This window comes from Cnephaeus nilssonii (genome assembly GCF_951640355.1).
Source record: "Cnephaeus nilssonii genome assembly, chromosome: 6".
Lineage (NCBI taxonomy): Eukaryota > Metazoa > Chordata > Mammalia > Chiroptera > Vespertilionidae > Cnephaeus > Cnephaeus nilssonii.
The window spans coordinates 69,234,622-69,252,871 of record NC_137077.1 but is presented as its reverse complement, the minus strand read 5'-3'; the positions used below and the strand labels follow the sequence as shown (position 1 = coordinate 69,252,871).

Genomic DNA, 18,250 nt, shown 5'->3' with positions numbered 1-18,250 from the left:
TTAAAAGGAGATCATTATCATTGCTTATCTGAGTTTTGCGTTTTTAAAGCCATTATTGTAGAGTCATGAATTGCAGTGAATGTGTTAAAATGGCTCATGAGAGGAAAATGACACCTGTGATTCACATATCTAAATGATGGGAATACGCTAATTTTCTGAAATGAGGATTTAGTGCAAGTCTGTGTGCCTTTGAGTTTGGCCACTATTCAAGACAACATTTGAGGGTTTTGATCATGTAATTCCATAATAGAGTAAAAAATCAAAAGTAAAAACAAAAGTAAAATGAAAATAAGAATGCCTTCATGCAAATTAACATCATGTGTTCTTTCAATCATGGAAAAGACTGGTGAAATGCTGCTAGCTTCATTAAGAGGCAAAATTGTTTCTTGATCTGGTAACCTTACTTTTAGGACTTAATTAGTAGAGAGTGTATTAGGAGGAGGAAATGAATTTTTGAACAGAAGTATTTCTTGAATAATTATTTTATAGTAGTGAAATTTTGAAATATCCAACAAAGGGAGATAAGATATATATCTATATATAAGTTATAGTAATCCACAATATGGAATATCATTCTATTGTAAAAAATAATTTTTATGAAAAAAATCTTAGCAATATGGAAAATACTTATTTTAAAATACTATCATAGTAAGTTTAAATTTTACTTATTTGCTATATTATTAAAAATTTAAATGAACATGTGCTGAATAAATGTTGAGAACTAATAAAAAGTTACATCAAATTGAATTATAAATATTTGAGATTATTTACTTTTTCATCCTAAAAATATGTATTTCTAACTTTTGTTCAGTGGTTATTTATTGAAGCTCGTAGCACTGAATATGTTGCAGGTTTGGAATTCCATAAGTCTTTTTGCTTTAAAGGGGTTAGTGAAATGATCAAAAATCTCACCTCTAATGTCTCAACTCTAATGAACACCACAGAGAGAAATTATCAGTGAGAAAAATTAAGTAACCAAATTAATTTTCATTTATTGATTGATCAGATATTTACTGAGCTTCATGCCTAGGTGCTGTTGGCTTGGAGATTATATCTAGCCCAAAGAATCATATTGTTTAACTGGGGCTTGGGGGTGCAGCAAAAAGTTAGACAGAAAATTACACAGTTTGATAAATTCATGAGAGAGAACAGAATGTCCTAAGAACCCGTGGAATGACTAACCCAGATTTAATAATCGGGACAATTTCCTTGAGGAGGCAATGCATGAGTTGAGTCTTAAATGATAGGATCAAAGTAGGTAGGACAAGAGTAAGAAGAAAGATGTTCCTGGCAGAGGGAAAGCCTCCTTTGAGGGCAGCCACAAGTCAATCGTTTCGGCTTGAGCAGTGATCAGAGGCACAGAAGGAGAGGTGGGGAAGCGCCCAGTGTGTTTTTTCAAAATACACTACATGGTTCTGGAATTCTAAAAAGTGTTCTCAAGCCTAAAGGAATGTTCAGAAACAGAATTTGTAGACTCTTTTGTACTGTGGGACACCATGTGTAATTTTTCTTGTTTGGCATTACAATGAAATTTGAATTAGTAACCAAAGTAACATTTATAGGAGACTATGGTTATTTAGTAGACTACAGATTTTATAGTATTGTTTTCTGAAATACATAGAAATTGAATAACTATGCAAACTATTAAGTCACATAATCTTAGTAGCATGTGCTACCATTGTGGCAACCCACAATGTCTTTCATAATTCTATTTTCTATGATCTGATTACCTACAGCATCTGTTACCATTTTTTTTCTTTTGTTAATCTTCACCCAAGGATTTGTTCATTGCTTTTTAAAGAGAGAGGAAGAGAGAGAGAGAGAGAGAGAGAGAGAGAGAGAGAGAGAGAGAGAGAGAGAGAGAAACATCGATGTGGGAGAAAAACATTGATCCCATATGTGCCAGTTCAGGCATCGAACCCACAACCTAGGTATGTGCCTTGACCAGGCCTTGCACCTGCAAACTTTTGGTGTATGGAATGATGCTCCAACCAACTGAGCCACACGACCAGGGCTGTTACCACTCTTATTAAGGTTACCCATTATCCTTTTTGTACCATTTGTTGTTGTTGTTGTTGTTGTTAATCCTCATTGGAGGATAAAATCACATGCTCATTGATTTTTAGAGAGAGTGGAAGGGAGGGAAAAGGAGAGAGAGAGATAGAGAGAGAGAGAGAGAGAGAGAGAGAGAGAGAGAAAGAGAGAAACATCGATATAAGAGAGACACATCAATTGGTTGCCTCCTGCACCCACCTTGACCAAGGCGGGGATGGATCCTGCAACTCAGGTACATGTCCTTACTGGGAATTGAACCCAAAATCCTTCAGTGCACTGGCCGACACCCTAACCACTGAGGCATACCAGCCAGGGCCCTTTTGTAACTTCTGATTATTCCATTTCTTCTATGAGAAAATTCATTGGATCTTAAATCATTTCAGATGTAGAACTTGCTCTTACCATTCCAGATTTGTTCTTTGTATTCTTCCAGCTCTAAACACCTCTGCTCCCTTGAGACAGAGCCTGCATTCACATCCCTATTAATGAGTATTTACACACTAAAGATTTCTCGTGAGGGGTATTGCCTGTCACAGCCACGCTCATTGAATACTGAGGATTTGGCATGTAACCACCACACACATTTAAATCCTGTTCTATCTCTGTGGATTCACATATTATTTCACAAGCAGGCACTGAGATATGTGAATGGTTCTTCAATCAATGCATCGTACAGGACTGGATGAATAATTTTAATATAATCTTTCCCAGGTGCAATGAAATAATTGAAAAGGATCACTGTGCCTGGTGACCAATACATTCAATATTCAGGAAAGAAATACTGTGCAGCAGCACATTCTCTCAGGCAGTGCAGTGTGAGGTAGTGAAAGGAAGAAGTGCCTGATGGATCAGACCCGGGTTCACATTCCAGCTCTGCCCATGAAGTTGTTGACTTCCAGGAAGTGACTTCCCTTTCCTTGCTGAAAAGGGCGATGTAGAAAGGGCGAAGTTATAAAAATATATAAATTCACATAGAAGGCACTCATCCAAGAGTTGATATTCTTATTGTTTAAATCCAGATTTTTAGCCTAGCCCATCGATACCTATGAAGATTCTTAAACTAGCTAATTAAGTTGGCATTATAAATATATGCTCTTTTTTTAAAAAAATATATTTTATTGATTTTTTTACAGAGAGGAAAGGAGAGAGATAGAGAGTTAGAAACATCGATCAGCTGCCTCCTGCACACCCCCCACTGGGGATGTGCCTGCAACCAAGGTACATGCCCTTGACCGGAATCGAACCTGGGACCTTTCAGTCCACAGGCCGACGCTCTATCCACTGAGCCAAACCAGTTTCGGCAAATATATGCTCTTGAATAACATGAAGAATGTTCAGATTTTACAAAGGCATGTGTGATTGTTAAAATTATTCATTCTTTGCATTTCTACACAATGGAAGGCTCTGTGTTAGTTAAAGGGGGTATAAAAGATACTATACAAATTCTTATAAAATTTCCATCTAAAAAAGCTCCACCAGTTATTATAATAAAAATATACTGCATTATAATAAGAGGAATACAGGGAACATGTAGAAAGTGGATCTAGCAAAGTATAGGTGATCAGAGAAAACCTAGATGAATTGACATTTACATAGGTTCTTGAAGGAAGAGTGTGGATTAGAAGAAGTGGGTGTGAACAGGGAGTGTGTGAGCTGTGTGATGAAGGGTATCAGGTGGATAAGTGGTGAGTGTGATGCTTTTGAGGAAGATAATGATACTGAGTAAGGCTGGGCTCTGAGAACCTAAGTGGGGGATGGACAGAGAGGGTGGTGAGATTGCAAAGGTGGATAGAAACTGGAGAGCCTGGTAAGCCAGGTCAAGGAGTTTGAATTTATCTGAAGAGCAATGAAAAGCTAGTGAAGGATTTGCAGCAAGTGAGTGACAAAATCCATTTTCAGTTTTAGAAACATTGTTGCTACAGTTTGGAGAATGTACAGTAGAGCAAGAATGGAATGACAGCAACTAGTTAAAGAGACATTACACTAATCTAGGCAGGATTTTTTTTATCTGAACATCTTAGTATACCTTTCTACATGCCTGATTGTCATACAGTTTTTGCTTACATAGAAGTGAACACAGTGAATAAAAGACTTGAACAACTACAGGTTTCTTAAAAACAAGGACAATATGGACTTTACACTTTTTTTAAACAGGAAAAATAGTAGCAGTTTCACGTTTTTTGATCAATAAAATATTTTAAGACAAGAATATTATTTAATTTACTTAAAATCCAAGGGCAAACCAGATTTCTGTTATTAAAGTTGTGGCCGCATCTTGGGGGAGTTGACAATTTGTATTCTTACATCCCTTTTATGGTGAGAAGACGAGATATCATTCAGTTGGACTTGAAAGGAAGCATATGATTATGTTAAAATTCCTAACATGTAGATAATATTTCAAAGGCACTTCAAAGCCTTACAGAAATTTCAAATGTACTGTGCTTTTATCTCTACGGTCTTGTCATATCCAGGTCTTTCCAATAACTGGCTATTTCATTCCTGAATATGACTGATAATTTTGATGCATTAAGCAGTGAGTTTTGTATTTTTTTGTTTTGTTTTTTGTTCTTTGGATTGAGCACTGAGAAGAAAGCTTAACCTTGATTATGGTAGATATCTTCTGTAACAGACTACAGTTTTAGAAATTATCATGATTATAGAAGCTCCTGCTTGCTTCACACAAAGGGCTTGTCAAATTTAGACTTTGTAGTCTGTTTGTGGAGACTATTTGAGCTGAAGGGGACCGAAATCTCGGCACCTGTGTTATGGTACCAGTGTCACTCTGCTAGAATGCCAACAGAACTTCTATCAACGGAGTCATTCCTTTCAGTTCAGGCATTGTGATTTTTTAGGGTCGCTGTAAACATGTAAATATGTTGCCTGAGAGGAGTAACCAACCTGTTGCGTTCTTTTCTGCCACAGTCACTGCCATGAATTAATGATCCGATTGCTAAATGCACCATCCATGCGAGTCTGGTAGATATGAGTCTGTTGTGGGATCGGCGGTGGAGATGATAATGTATTCATCCTGTCTGTACTGCTCTGCTGTTAGAGATCTCCTGTCCCCAGCACCCAGCAGAGTGCCTGGCATAGAGCAGCCCACAATCTCTTGTCCTCAATTCCCAAATGCAAAAGCTCTGAAAGCAGAACATTTTTTAATAACTGATCTGCAGTAAAGCTTGTTCTGAAGTGAGAGAGGCTATTTACAGTCTTTATTTATCCCACTTAGTGTGAATGTTTTGATTGCTGCAGAAATACTAACGTGCTTGATTATGTGCTGCTGCCCCAGAGCCTGCTGGAGGTGTTACAGAACACCTGTTAAAGGTACTATAAATCGAAAATCTAAAAAATTCGGAACATCTGGCCCTTAGGATTGAAAATAGATATACATTTTTATTGATTTCAGAGAGAAGAAGGGAGAGGGAGAGAGTTAGAAACATCAATGAGAGATAATCACTGATCGGCTGCCTTCTGCACGCCCCCTACTGGGAACGGAGCCCACAACCTGGGCATGTGCCCTGACCAGGAATCTAACAATCCTCCTCCTGATTCATGGGTTGACACTCAACCACTGGGCCACACCAGCCGAGCTGGTGTGGTTAAATGAGATTGGGATTATAAGAGAAAGATGATGAGTACAGTTTAGGCCTGTTGAATTTGAAGTGTTTCCATCGGGCATTTGGATTTATGCCTGAAGTGCAAATGAGAGGAAGGACTGGCGTGGGTTAGATGGCCTAAAGCAAGCATGTAGAGTGATGAGAATATCACTCAAGGATAGAACTCTAGGAAATAGCAAAATGTGAAAAGTGTCAGAGAAGGAGTAACAAAGTTGCTTGAGAAATAAGGGAGGTAAGATATGGTCATAGAAGATATTACCAATCATAAATCTATGGGAGCAAAACTTTTACAAAGAATCCAAACATTGGCCGACATGCTATGTACAGTCTAGAAGCCCAATAATATACGGCATGAAAAGTACTTATCCAATTTGTCAACATGGTGATTATTGATAACCTTTGGATGAACAGTTTCTGTGTGGGAAGATTCCATACTCCAGTAAGCTGAAGTGTCAGTGGGATGAGAGGAAATAGAAAAAAAATTATTTCCAGAAATTTGCCCAAGAAGGCAGAGTGAAAGGTAGGGTCCTAATATGAAGGTGTTGTAGCTTCAGAGAATTGTGGATTTGAATTTATGGGAGGACATTGTTTGAGTTTGGATATGACTTGAACATATTCAGAATCAGGAGAGAGCAAGACATTGAAAAAAAAGGGAAATGATTTTCTAAATGGGTCAAGGAAAGGGCAGAAAACGAGATTATTCATATTAGACTCTAAATTAATATTTCCTAAATGAATGAATGAGTGCATATAGGTGAAAGGATTAATGAATAATACAAGAATTACACATCCCTTGAGCATAAAGATAATTGGGTAGTATTAGGTTTAAATGTTAGGTAAAATTCTAAATGGGTCAAGAGATGAGCCATTTCATGTCTGAATTCTTGATTTTTATGATGAAGTAGGAAATGATAAGTTGAATAATACATTTGAGAAGTTATGAAAGACTTGTAACATATTAAATTACTGAGAAAAGGAGAACTTATTAGGAGGAAAGTTTGCTACACAATTATCATAATACTAGAGGCCCAATGCACAAAATTCGTGCATGGGGGTGGGGGGGCAGGTCCTCTCAGCCCAGCCTGCACCCTCTCCAATCTGGGACCCCTCAGGGGATCGGGCCTAAACCGGCAGTTGGACATCTCTCTCACAATCCAGGACCACTGGCTCCTAACTGCTCACCTGCCTGCCTGGCTGATCATCCCTAACTACCCCCCCTGCTGGTCTGGTAACCCCCAACTACCGCCCCCCCCTCCACCAGCCTGGTCATCCCTAACTGCCCTCCTGCTGGCCTGGTTGCCCCTTACTGCCCCCCTTCCAGCCTGGTTGCCCCCAACTGCCCCCCACCTCCGTGGACCTGGTTACCCCACGCAGCCTGCTGTTCGGTCATTTGGTTGCCCCTCACTAACCCCCCTGCTGGCCTGGTCGACCCACGCAGCCTGTTCGGTCGTCCGTTTGGTTGCAATGGTCGCTTAGGATTTTATATAGATAGATGTCTGGGCTTGGAGATTTTGTCAATGAAGAGAGATGAGTGTGGACAGAGGTGAAGCAGAGTAGGGAAAAATCTCTTGGTTCTTATCTTTCTCAGCAAGCTGACAGCTAATGGAAATTGTGATGTATATATTATGTTATATACTATCTTTGTTATATAGAACTGTTACCAATTTTTGTGTTTTTGTCATGGGGGGGGGAGAGAAACATAGATGTGAGAGAGAACATCTATTGGTTGCCACGTACCCACCCTAACAGGGGATCGAACTGGCAACCTATGTTTGTGCCCTGGCCAGAAATTGGATCCACAACCTTTTGGTATATGGAACGACTCTCCAACTAACTGAGCCAACTGGCCATGGCTTAAATTATGGTATTTTAATTGGAAGCTTCAAAGAATGTGAAATAGTTTATCTCTTTTTATTGTGGTAAAATATAAATAATGTAAAGCTTACTATTTAAATAATGTTTAGGTGTACAGTTTTATGGCTTTAAACACAGTCACATAGTTGTGCAACCATCTCCACCATCCATCTCCAGAACATTTCCATCTTCCCCAACTGAAACTCTTTACCCATTAAACACTGGCATTTCATTCCCTTTCCCCCCTGCAGCCCCAGGTAACCACCATTCTACTTTGTCTCTATGAATTTGGCTACTCTAGGAATCTCATATAAGAGGAATAATACAATATTTGTCACCTTGTGACTGGCTTATTTCACTTAGCATAAAATACTGAAGTTTCATTCATATTATAGAATATGTCAGAATTTCTTCCTGTTTTAGGCTGAATAATATTCATCATATGTATGCACCACATATTATTTATCCATTCATCTGTTGATGGGCACTTGGGTAGCTTTCATATTTGGCTATTGTGAATAATGCTGCTATAAACATGAGTGTACAAATATCTGTAAAAATCCTTGCATTTAGTTCTTTTGGTCCTATACCCAGAATTCCAATTATATGTAATTATGTGGTAATTCTATGTTTAATTTTTTTTGAGGAATCACAATACCATTTTCCACAGCAGGTGCATCATTTTACATTCCCACCAGTAATGCACATGGCTTCCAATTTTTCTACTTTCTTGCCAACACTTTATTTTTCTTTCAAGGGCCCTTTTAAATGACTGTGAAGTGGCATCTCATTGTAGTTCTGACTTGCATTTCTCTAGCATCTACAGTAATGTGGAGCATCTTTTCATGTGATTTTTGGCCATTTGTATTTCTCCTTTAGAGAAATATCTATTCAAATCTTTTGCTGATTTTTTGGTTAGTTTGTTTCTTATTATTGACTTGTAGGAGTTCTTTATATATTCTGGATATCATTACCATATCAGATGTATGATTGAAAATATTTTCCTTCATTCTGTGGGTTACCTTTTCATTCTGTTAATAGTGTCATTTCATGCACAAAAGTTTTTAATTTTGATAAAGTCTATCTTATCTATTTTTTCTTTTGTTTCTTTTGCTTTTCATATCCCAAGAAATCATTGCCATACCCAGCATCATCAAGCTTTTCTTCTTAATGACAAATCACCACAAGGATTACTTTTAAGATCTTATGACTAACAAAATGAATTGTCTAAAATGAAACTATAATAATTAGGTGTCTAAAGTTAAACTACTTAAAAAATGAAAGCAGCATATCTCCTGAAAGAACTTTTCTGGTTATTGAAAATTAAGATATAATAAAATTGTTCTTATACTCTTGAGCTAATGCAAACAGTTTGCTAATCATTGATATGGGATAGGGATGAAAAAAGTTGATTGAAACATGGTCTGCTAAAAGATGGTAGACAAAGGAATTTAGAAGGTGATTATGTAATTTAAAATTTGGTATTAGTTATTTAAAAATAAATTGAAAAAGGCATTTTAGAAAATAATCATATTGGACTTCTTTTTTTAAATATATATATATATATATATATATATATATATATATATATATATATATTTTATTGATTTTTCACAGAGAGAAAGGGAGAGGGATAGAGAGCCAGAAACATCGATGAGAGAGATACATCGACCAGCTGCCTCCTGCACACCCACCACCGGGGATGTGCCCGCAACCAATGTACATGCCCTTGACCGGAATCGAACCCGGGACCCTCCAGTCCGCAGACCGACGCTCTATCCACTGAGCCAAACTGGTTTCGGCATATTGGACTTCTTATACTTGATAAGTTTTAAATGGTTTATTAAGGTATCCCAAATCCTCTGACTCTCTGGTGTTAAAGTTATCTTGCTGAAGTACAACTCAGATGAAATGCTTACCCACTTCAAACCAGCAAAGGCCATTGTTGTTTTCCACAACATTTATGCATTCATTTATTTAAAATATTCACTGAGTGCTTTCTTTGTACAAGTTGCTATTTTGGGCACTGGAAATGCAGCAATGAGTAAAACAGCCAAAGCTTTTAACACTTGTGGAATTTACATTTTATTGGGGAAGCAGACAGTAAATAAGTAAATAATTAAACATATTGTATATTATATGGTGATGAAAGTATGGAGGAAAATATTTAATAAGAGATGAAGGTACAATGTCATATCCATCAGGAAAAGCTTCACTGGAAAGGTAACATTTGAGTGGAGGTCTGACGGAAATAAGGTAGCAAGTTGTGTAAAAGAATAGGGGAAAAGTGTTTTCAGGTAGAAATATGAGCAAGTACAAAGGTTCCATGATGTGACTACGCCTGGTGCATTTGAGGAACACCAGGGAGGCGGTTTGGCTAGGGCCAGGCTGAGAGGAGAGTGGGAGTAAATGAATTCAGCCTGTGTGCAGAGCATGAGATGTTGTAGGGCCTGCAGGCCACTGTAAGCACTTCAGTCTTCACTCTGTCAGATCAAAACCATGGAAACATTTTGAGCAGAAGAGTGACATTACCTGGCGTCTTATTTATTTATTTATTTATTTATTTATTTATTTATTTATTTATTTTTATTATTTAAATTGTGTGGTTTTTTAAAATTATTTCAGAGGGAGGAGAGAAACATTAATGATGAAATCATCTATCGGTTGCCTATTGCATACCCCCTACTAGGGATCGAGTCTCGGAACTGAGCTGTGACTTCCTGATTCATAGGTTGACGCTCAACCACTGAGCCGCACCTGCTGAGCCTGGTTTCTGTTCTAACACTACTGTGGTCACTATGTTGAAACACATTATAGGGAGCAAGCGTTGAATCAGGGTTGGGTGGTTATTGTAAGAATATAGTTAAGAGATATTGGCTGTCACCAGGGAAGAGAATATAGTCCCATTCTAGCTCATAAGAGAGGAAGGGCAGGTGTGGATGAAATGCTTAGGGCAAGCATCTAGAATAATTCGAATAGTACCAAGTATGAAACCCTAGGGAATTCAGAAATAAGGATACGCAGATTCCAGGTTCACAGATTTTCAGTTGTTAGATTTCTTACTCTTTGAACATTTTTCTATACTTTTTGGTCTTTGGTCCTTTGCTTCAGCATTTGCTTACTTTTTCTACGTACCTGTCAAAATTTTACTAATGATCTGAAATTCATCTCAGATACTACTGTCAAATTTAGCAATTAAAACATAGAAGGTCCAATTAAATTTGAATTTCAGATAAATAATGAATAATTTTTAGTATGTCCCAAATACTGTAAGGAACATAGTTGTACTAATTATTTTATTGTTTATTGAAATTCAAATTTAAGTGGAAATTCTGAATTTTACCTGGCAATCCTATTCTTAAACTGTTCTCGAATACTTAAGTTTGGTGTCATATTAGCCAGAATAGGTATTGTTATGCCACAATAACATGAAATTTCAGTCTTAGAGACTTCAGACAACACAGTTTTATATCCTGCTCATACTACATGTATTTTTTAGGGCAGCAGAAAAACCCTATTAACTGTAGCTCTTGAAGACTACCATTTCTTGTTCCTTACCATGCCAGAGGGGAAGAAAGAGAACTGTGCAGTCTCACATTCCCAAATAAATGCTGTGGCCGGAAGTGACAAACATCTCTGCCACTTGCTACTTACTCATTGGCCAGAAATAGTCTCTTGAGCCCATCAACAGAAGAGGAACAGGACATTTAATCCTACCACATCCAGGGAAAGACTGGAACTATGTAGAGTATACCAATGATGTAATCCGTAGATACAATTTCCCAGAGGTGGAATCTCTTTCTTGAGACCCATAGGAATCTATATATATAAAAGGCTAATATGCAAAGTGTCCCCTCGGGAGTTTGACCGGGAGACCGGGAGTTCGATTGCTCACTGTAATGTGCGCTGACTACCAGGAGGCAGCGCGGAATGAAGGAAGGCCCTGGATGGCAGTCGGAAGGCCCCGGTTGGCCCAGATTGCCGGCCAGGCCTAGGGACCCTACCTGTGCACGAATTTCATGCCCTGGGCCTCTAGTTTATTTATAATTCCCTAATGATATGTATCTTATTTTAACTTACAGTTTAATTATTTTCGACTTATTTAATCTTTTTGGGATAAGAAATTATTTGAGGCGGATATTAGAATTATGTTGACAGAAAGTAGACCTTCAATACATGTGTGTTGAATTGATCTTACACTTTGTGCTTGAGGTGAGTACCTTACTCATATCACTGTAGACCCAGCTCTGTGTAAAGATGTGATTTTATTTTAGGGTTTTTATAGCCAGTGTTGTGGTCTCCACTGGCCTTCTAGTACATAGGCTGTCCTCCGCTTCTCATGTGCCTGGTGGTCCCCTCTCGCTGTTTTCCTGGAGCAGTGGTCGACAAACTCATTAGTCAACAGAGCCAAATATCAACAGTACATCGATTGAAATTTCTTTTGAGAGCCAAATGTTTTAAACTTAAACTTCTAACGCCACTTCTTCAAAATAGACTCGTCCAGGCCGTGGTATTTTGTGGAAGAGCTACACTCAAGGGGCCAAAGAGCCACATGTGGCTCGTGAGACGCAGTTTGCTGACCACAGTACTGGAGGTTCTTTCTGACAGACAGGAAACAGATCTCTCTATTCCTGAGCACTATAGCTTCTCTGCTTTTTGTACCTCTTCATTATGGCTGTCTCCAGCTTAGAGGAGTTAATTTAGTATTAATTTCATATTTTTACTTTTCTACTATCCTTTCAGTCATGTCAGATAGACGTTCACATAGATAAGCATATGTGTAGAAAACCACAGTCAATTCAATAGAACATACAGAGAAATATGTTGAGTATTCAAATGAGTGACTTCTTTTGAATCCATTTGGGATAAATAATCAGGTTTTGATGGGTTTCTACCAGGAATAGACTTCATTTTCCAACAACTGAGAAGATACATTCCCATAAATATAAAAACTTGGGGAATGGAAGGAATTTGAGGGATTCCAGCTCCAAGTGAAGGCTCGCTTTAAATGATTATATTTCAACCAGAAAAGGTGGGGATTAGAGTCAACATGTGAACTATGTCAAGGAAAAGTCATTTGTTTCTTAATAGGAGACATGTTTAGCCTGTATAGCAATGCTGCAATGTTTCCATCTCTCTTGTGTCGAGAATGAGGCAAGATAAGATAGGTTTTTGCTAAGCTTTATTTACATTTACATCCATATGTCATAGACAGCATCAAAAGTGATTAAGATGGTCATCCAATTACTATATTCAAGAACATTTGAAAAATTAGTTTTATATATTATTATCCATTTTATGACAATTTAGTCATATATTTATAATATTTAAAAATTATAATCAAGTTTAATTGATGATCTAGAATATTCAAGTTTGCTCTTGTTTTCATAACCTGATTAAATTAAAGAACCTGGTTAGAGAAATGTTAGAACTATGAGGGAGAATATTTAACCAAAATTTTATCAAAATCAATATTAAATAAATTACTCCATTTACATTTTTTGGGGGGAGGATTAAGTATATACTAAAAATTAATAAAATGAAACTCAGAAAATGAGGAAATGAAGATACTCTGAAACTAATTGTATTGGTTAAAATTTGTTTTTTACCTTGATGCTCAGTGAAGAGAAAGTACAAATGAAGTTTGGTTGTTTAAAAATAAACTATATATATCTTGATTTAATGAATTTTAAAAGAGAGAATATATTTTGCATCCTAAATGATATAAATTATCTTATTGCTAATAATGGAACATCATCGAAGGTCTGATTATAAATTTTGAGCCCTAGCTGTTTTGGCTCAGTGGATAGAGAGTCAGTCTGTAAACTAAAGGGTCCTGGATTTGATCCCAGTAAAGGGCACATACCTTGGTTGCAGGCTCAATTTCTGGCCCTGGTTGGGATACGTGCAGAAGGCAAACAATTGTGTCTCTCTCACATCAAAGTTTCTCTCTCGGTCTCTCCCCCTCCCTTGCACTCTTTCTAAAAATCAATGGAAAAACATCCTTGGGTGAAGATGAACAACAACTAAATAAATAAATAAAAATAAATAAACAATTTTTTCAAATAAGTTGTGTTATTTTATTAATTATTATTAATTCAACTAGTTTTTCAAAGTTGTTGCAGCTTATATCTACTTTGTGATAGTCAGTGATTCATCCATTTATTCAAAAATATTTTTGTTCAGTCTTTACCATGTGCCAGGCACTGTGCTAAGGGCTTGAATAGAGATTTACCTGGGAAAGACTATCAAGGCCCTCAAAGTCCCAACTAGCTTTATGATTGAAAGAGATTTTTAATTACTATGATTTATTTATGACTGCATTGATCTCTTGGTTTCAAAAAAGGAAGCTACACATAGTAAATTAATTGCCTGGTGGAGAGATAAGTTTAACAAAAATGTTTGCTCTTTTCTTTTTGGCATCTAGATCAAGGGAAGATTGATGATTAAAAATATCATCTACCTGACTTTTGCAAAGGGAAGTGTTTCCATTAGTGTTTCTGTTAGTCTTATTATTTGGATTATATTTTTGAGAAAGTCTTTATAAATAGTCATAGCTATGACCTAACTCAAGTTAAGAGAACCTTAAATGAAGATGGTGTAAACAAAATACTGAAACAGATTTTTGATGTTCATTTTGGCTGAATTAGATTTTTGATACTTATTTTGGCTGAATTAAATACATTTGAACAGATTCCAGTTTCTAGTCAATAATAGACTGATACATTATTTACAACTCCTACTGATTACAAAATTATTTGGTGATTAGTTTGATGAGGAAATACTTCAAATATATATACTATATTTGAGCAATTATCTTCCTTCTGCCAATATAGTTTTAGTCAGAAACAGAAAATACAGTTGTCAAAATAAAAGGAAATCAAAAGATTATATTTATCACTTGTGATTCTGAAAACAATTTTGTTTTGTTTGATTTTTACTTAATTATATTTTTCTTAATAAGTTTATATGAAATTTATTGGTGTACGTTACCCATGCAATTGATAATTTTATGGCAGAGCAATTAGACCAACTCTGAATCTAGACAGCCTGGCATCACCAATTTCTAGCTCCTTTTTTTTTTAATACTCACCAGAGGATATTTTCTTAAATTGATTTTAGAGATGGAGGAAGCAGGGGAGGAAGGGGGGGAGGAAGGGGGGGGAGGAAGGGGGAAGAGATAGAGAGAGAGAGAGAGAGAGAGAGAGAGAGAGAGAGAGAGAGAGAGAGAGACAGGAGAGAAACTTTGGCTATGAGGGAGAAACTTTGATCAGTTGCCTCCCATACTTGTCCCCATCTGGGATGGAACCTACAACATGGGTATGTGCCCTGACTGGGAATGGAACTGCAACCTTTTGGTGTACAGAACGGTGCTCCAACCGACTGAGCCACTCAGCTAGAAAGAAGCACTTTCTAGCTTTTTTATGATGTTGGGCAATCAGTTTCTCTGATGCAGTTCTATGTTGCTTTAGTAAAGGACTGAACACAACACCTGGTAAATAGACAGTGCTTGATTAATAATGCATTATTATTATGTCCGTGTAGAATATATTTATTATGTACACCACTAGGCTGGAAAATAGTACTCTTAAAAGAAATTGAAAGTCACCATATAATTTTTTTCTCTAGTACTCGATTGCCTCAGTCTACATAGCCATGACTTTCAGTTTCCCTCGAACCATTTATTTTTAAAAGAAAAAGCTGTGTTCATTTTTGTCAGTTACAGGAGGGTGAATGATAAACAGCAAGGAGAGATTAGATTTTTGGAGACAGTAGATCCAGATTCTTTGTATATGGAGCTCATTTTGGTCTTTGGCAATCTCACATTATGCATTTTTCACAAAGAGTTGTCATTTTAATATAGAAGATAAAATGCAGAGATTAAGTAAAATAGGAAATGATAATTGAAGATTTAACATAACCTTTTTATGCATTATAAATTAAAGGCCATCAGGGAGTCAGAAAATCTTGAGATACTGTCATATATACAACCATGATTAAATTCTATTATAAAATAGTAGATACACGAAAAGAGAGAATTTTAATGAAAATAATAAAAAATGTATTAGGTAGAATGAATGATTTAATACCTCAATTTTTCTCAGTTGCACTTTTGAGAAAAGACAAGAGCCAAAGGCATAAAGCCATTTAAATACAATGCATCTGTTACAACTCAGATTGGTGGAAGAAAGACCACTCTGCTAAGGCAACTAAAGTCATCAACCTTTGTTACTTATTTTAAAATTCATGCATCTTTACATATTTAACCTCAAGGCTATTTTCTTTGTGCAGTTTCCTCATTCTGTCATTTTGCATTTACCTATAAATTTTATGCATTATATTTATAAATAATTTCTAGCTTGCAATGATCATTATTTATAAAGAGAAAAATATGAGCCATAGGGAGCTTTTATTTTGCATTTTTGAGAAAAGTGTCAAATTATTTTTAATAAATCAATTTACTTTATGTGGTATTTACTAATTGAATTTTATTTTACAAGTGAAAAACTTAAGTAGTCCATGCTTGTTGTTAAAGAGAAACAAAAGGAGAAAATGAAAATACAGATAATAGAGTAAAAATTCACCTATTACCCTATGCCTGTTGATAACCACCATTACTATTTGGATGTATATTGTTTTATATTTTTCATGTGCTCACACATCTTTACCACACATATACATGAATGCACATTCCATACCATTTTTATTTACAAAATTTAAATAATGTTATAATACAGTCTTGTTCTCTCTTCTTTTACTTAACAATATATACATATTGTCATTTTAATGTGCCTGAATCTTGATCTACATGGTAATTATAATGGTAACATAATATATAATACTAGAGGCCCGGTGCACCAAATTTGTGCACAGGGGGGGGGGGTCCCCTCAGCCCAGCCTGCACCCTCTCCAATCCGGGACCCTTTGGGGGATGTCCGGTCACTTCTAACTGCACCCCCTGCTGGCCTGGTTGCCCCCAACTGCCCCCCTCTGCTGGCCTGGTTGCCCCCAATTGCCACCCCTGCCAGCCTGGTCACCCCTCACGGTCCCCCCGCCGGCCTGTTCACCCCACACAGCCTGCTGTTCAGTCATTTGGTCTTCCCTCACTAACCTCTCTGCCAGCCTGGTCACCCCACGTAGCCTGCTTGTTCAGTCATTTGGTTGTCCCTCGGGATGGCCCTGGGCAACTGGGCAGCCACCATCTGAAGCTTGCCTGCTCCTCAGGCAGGCCCTGAGTAGCTGGGGGGCTGAGGGGACTTGGCGCCACCATCTTGTGGCTGTGGGTGCCACCATCTTTGAGGATGTGGCAGTCAATTAGCATATTCCCTCCTTATTGGCTGTGGGCACCGCCATCTTTGTGAGGGTGTGATGGTAAATTAGCATATTCCCTCTTTATTAGATAGGATTCTATAGAAAGCTACATTATTTATATAACCCATTCCCATTCTGAACATTTAGAATATTTTGAAATTTTAGAATATTTATGAAAGGCAGTAATGGGTGTATAATGGTTAAGAGCATGGTTTCTAGATCTAGACTTCTATGGTTCATATGTCAGCTCTGCTGCTAATGGGTGAGTGATTTGGGGAAAGTTTCTTAATCACTATTTTAATCACTTTCCTTGCAGGTGAAACAAAAATTATAATAGCAGTTATTTCACAATTGTTGTGAGGATTTAATGGATTAATGATAAAAATTACAACTTTGTAAAGTTAAGATTAATCTTGGGCTGGAAAAGCAGCATCATATCTCATACACTCTCAGTGTTGATGCAGCAACATTCCCTAGGTCTCATCTTTAGACATTTAAATCCAGAGATGTGTTGAATTATGCAGAAAATATAAAGTATTTCTGATCCAATTCAATTCCTTATTGGATTGGTTATTTAGTGCCTCAAGATATCTACATAATAGTGGAAAGAATTAATCTGCTCTGGGGAAAATATTTTCAACTTTAGCCTATATGTGTTTTTTTTTTAGTACATAATGTTTGATATAGAAATGAAAACTTAAAAGACAAGTGAAGGGCCCCAAAATTCAAGAGATAAATAGATGATGGAAACAGACACACAGATAATACAAATAGTGGGGTTGGAAGACAAGAATTTTAACTACAACTGAAATATAAGCTGATGAAAAAATTAGAAACAGAGGCACAGATACTTGGAACAGACTGACAACTGTCAGAGGTGAGGGGGGTTAGTGGGCTGGATGAAAGAAGGTAAAGGGATTAACTCACACCACACTATTGTCTGTGACACATAGACAGAGACAATAGTGTGGTATGAGTTAGAGGGAAAGGAAGTTGAGGGTAGGTGGAGGTGGGCAGAGGGGGGATAAATAGAAACTGAAAAGAGACTTTGCTTTGGGCAATGGGTGCACAGTGCTATATGCAGATGCTTTGTTGAGTTGTACACTTGAAACCTGGATTTTGTGAACTAGTGTCACCCAGTAAATTCAATAAAAAGTAAATAAAGTGATAGTGGTTGAGGATTTTCCAAAACTTACAAATTCTGGTTAAAGCAGTTCAGAGATCCCTAAGTGGAAAAATGAAGCACACCTAGGCAAATAATATTCCAATTGCTGATCATTACAGATAAAAAGAAACTCTTAAGCATCCAGAGAAAAGAGACATTGCCTTGAATGGAGTAACTGGAATTGCTCACATTTTAACACACTATGGAAGGTCCAAGACAATAAAATAACATCTTTAGATCATGATGG

At 37.0% G+C, this 18,250-nt stretch overlaps 1 protein-coding gene across 8 annotated transcripts in view; it reads left to right on the top strand.

Moving 5' to 3' along the window:
* KCNC2 (potassium voltage-gated channel subfamily C member 2) overlaps window positions 1-18,250 on the top strand; it is a gene marked incomplete at both ends in the record, with an annotated part of 206,023 nt that overhangs the window by 28,527 nt on the left and 159,246 nt on the right. The gene's annotated exons all lie outside the window — the stretch shown is intronic.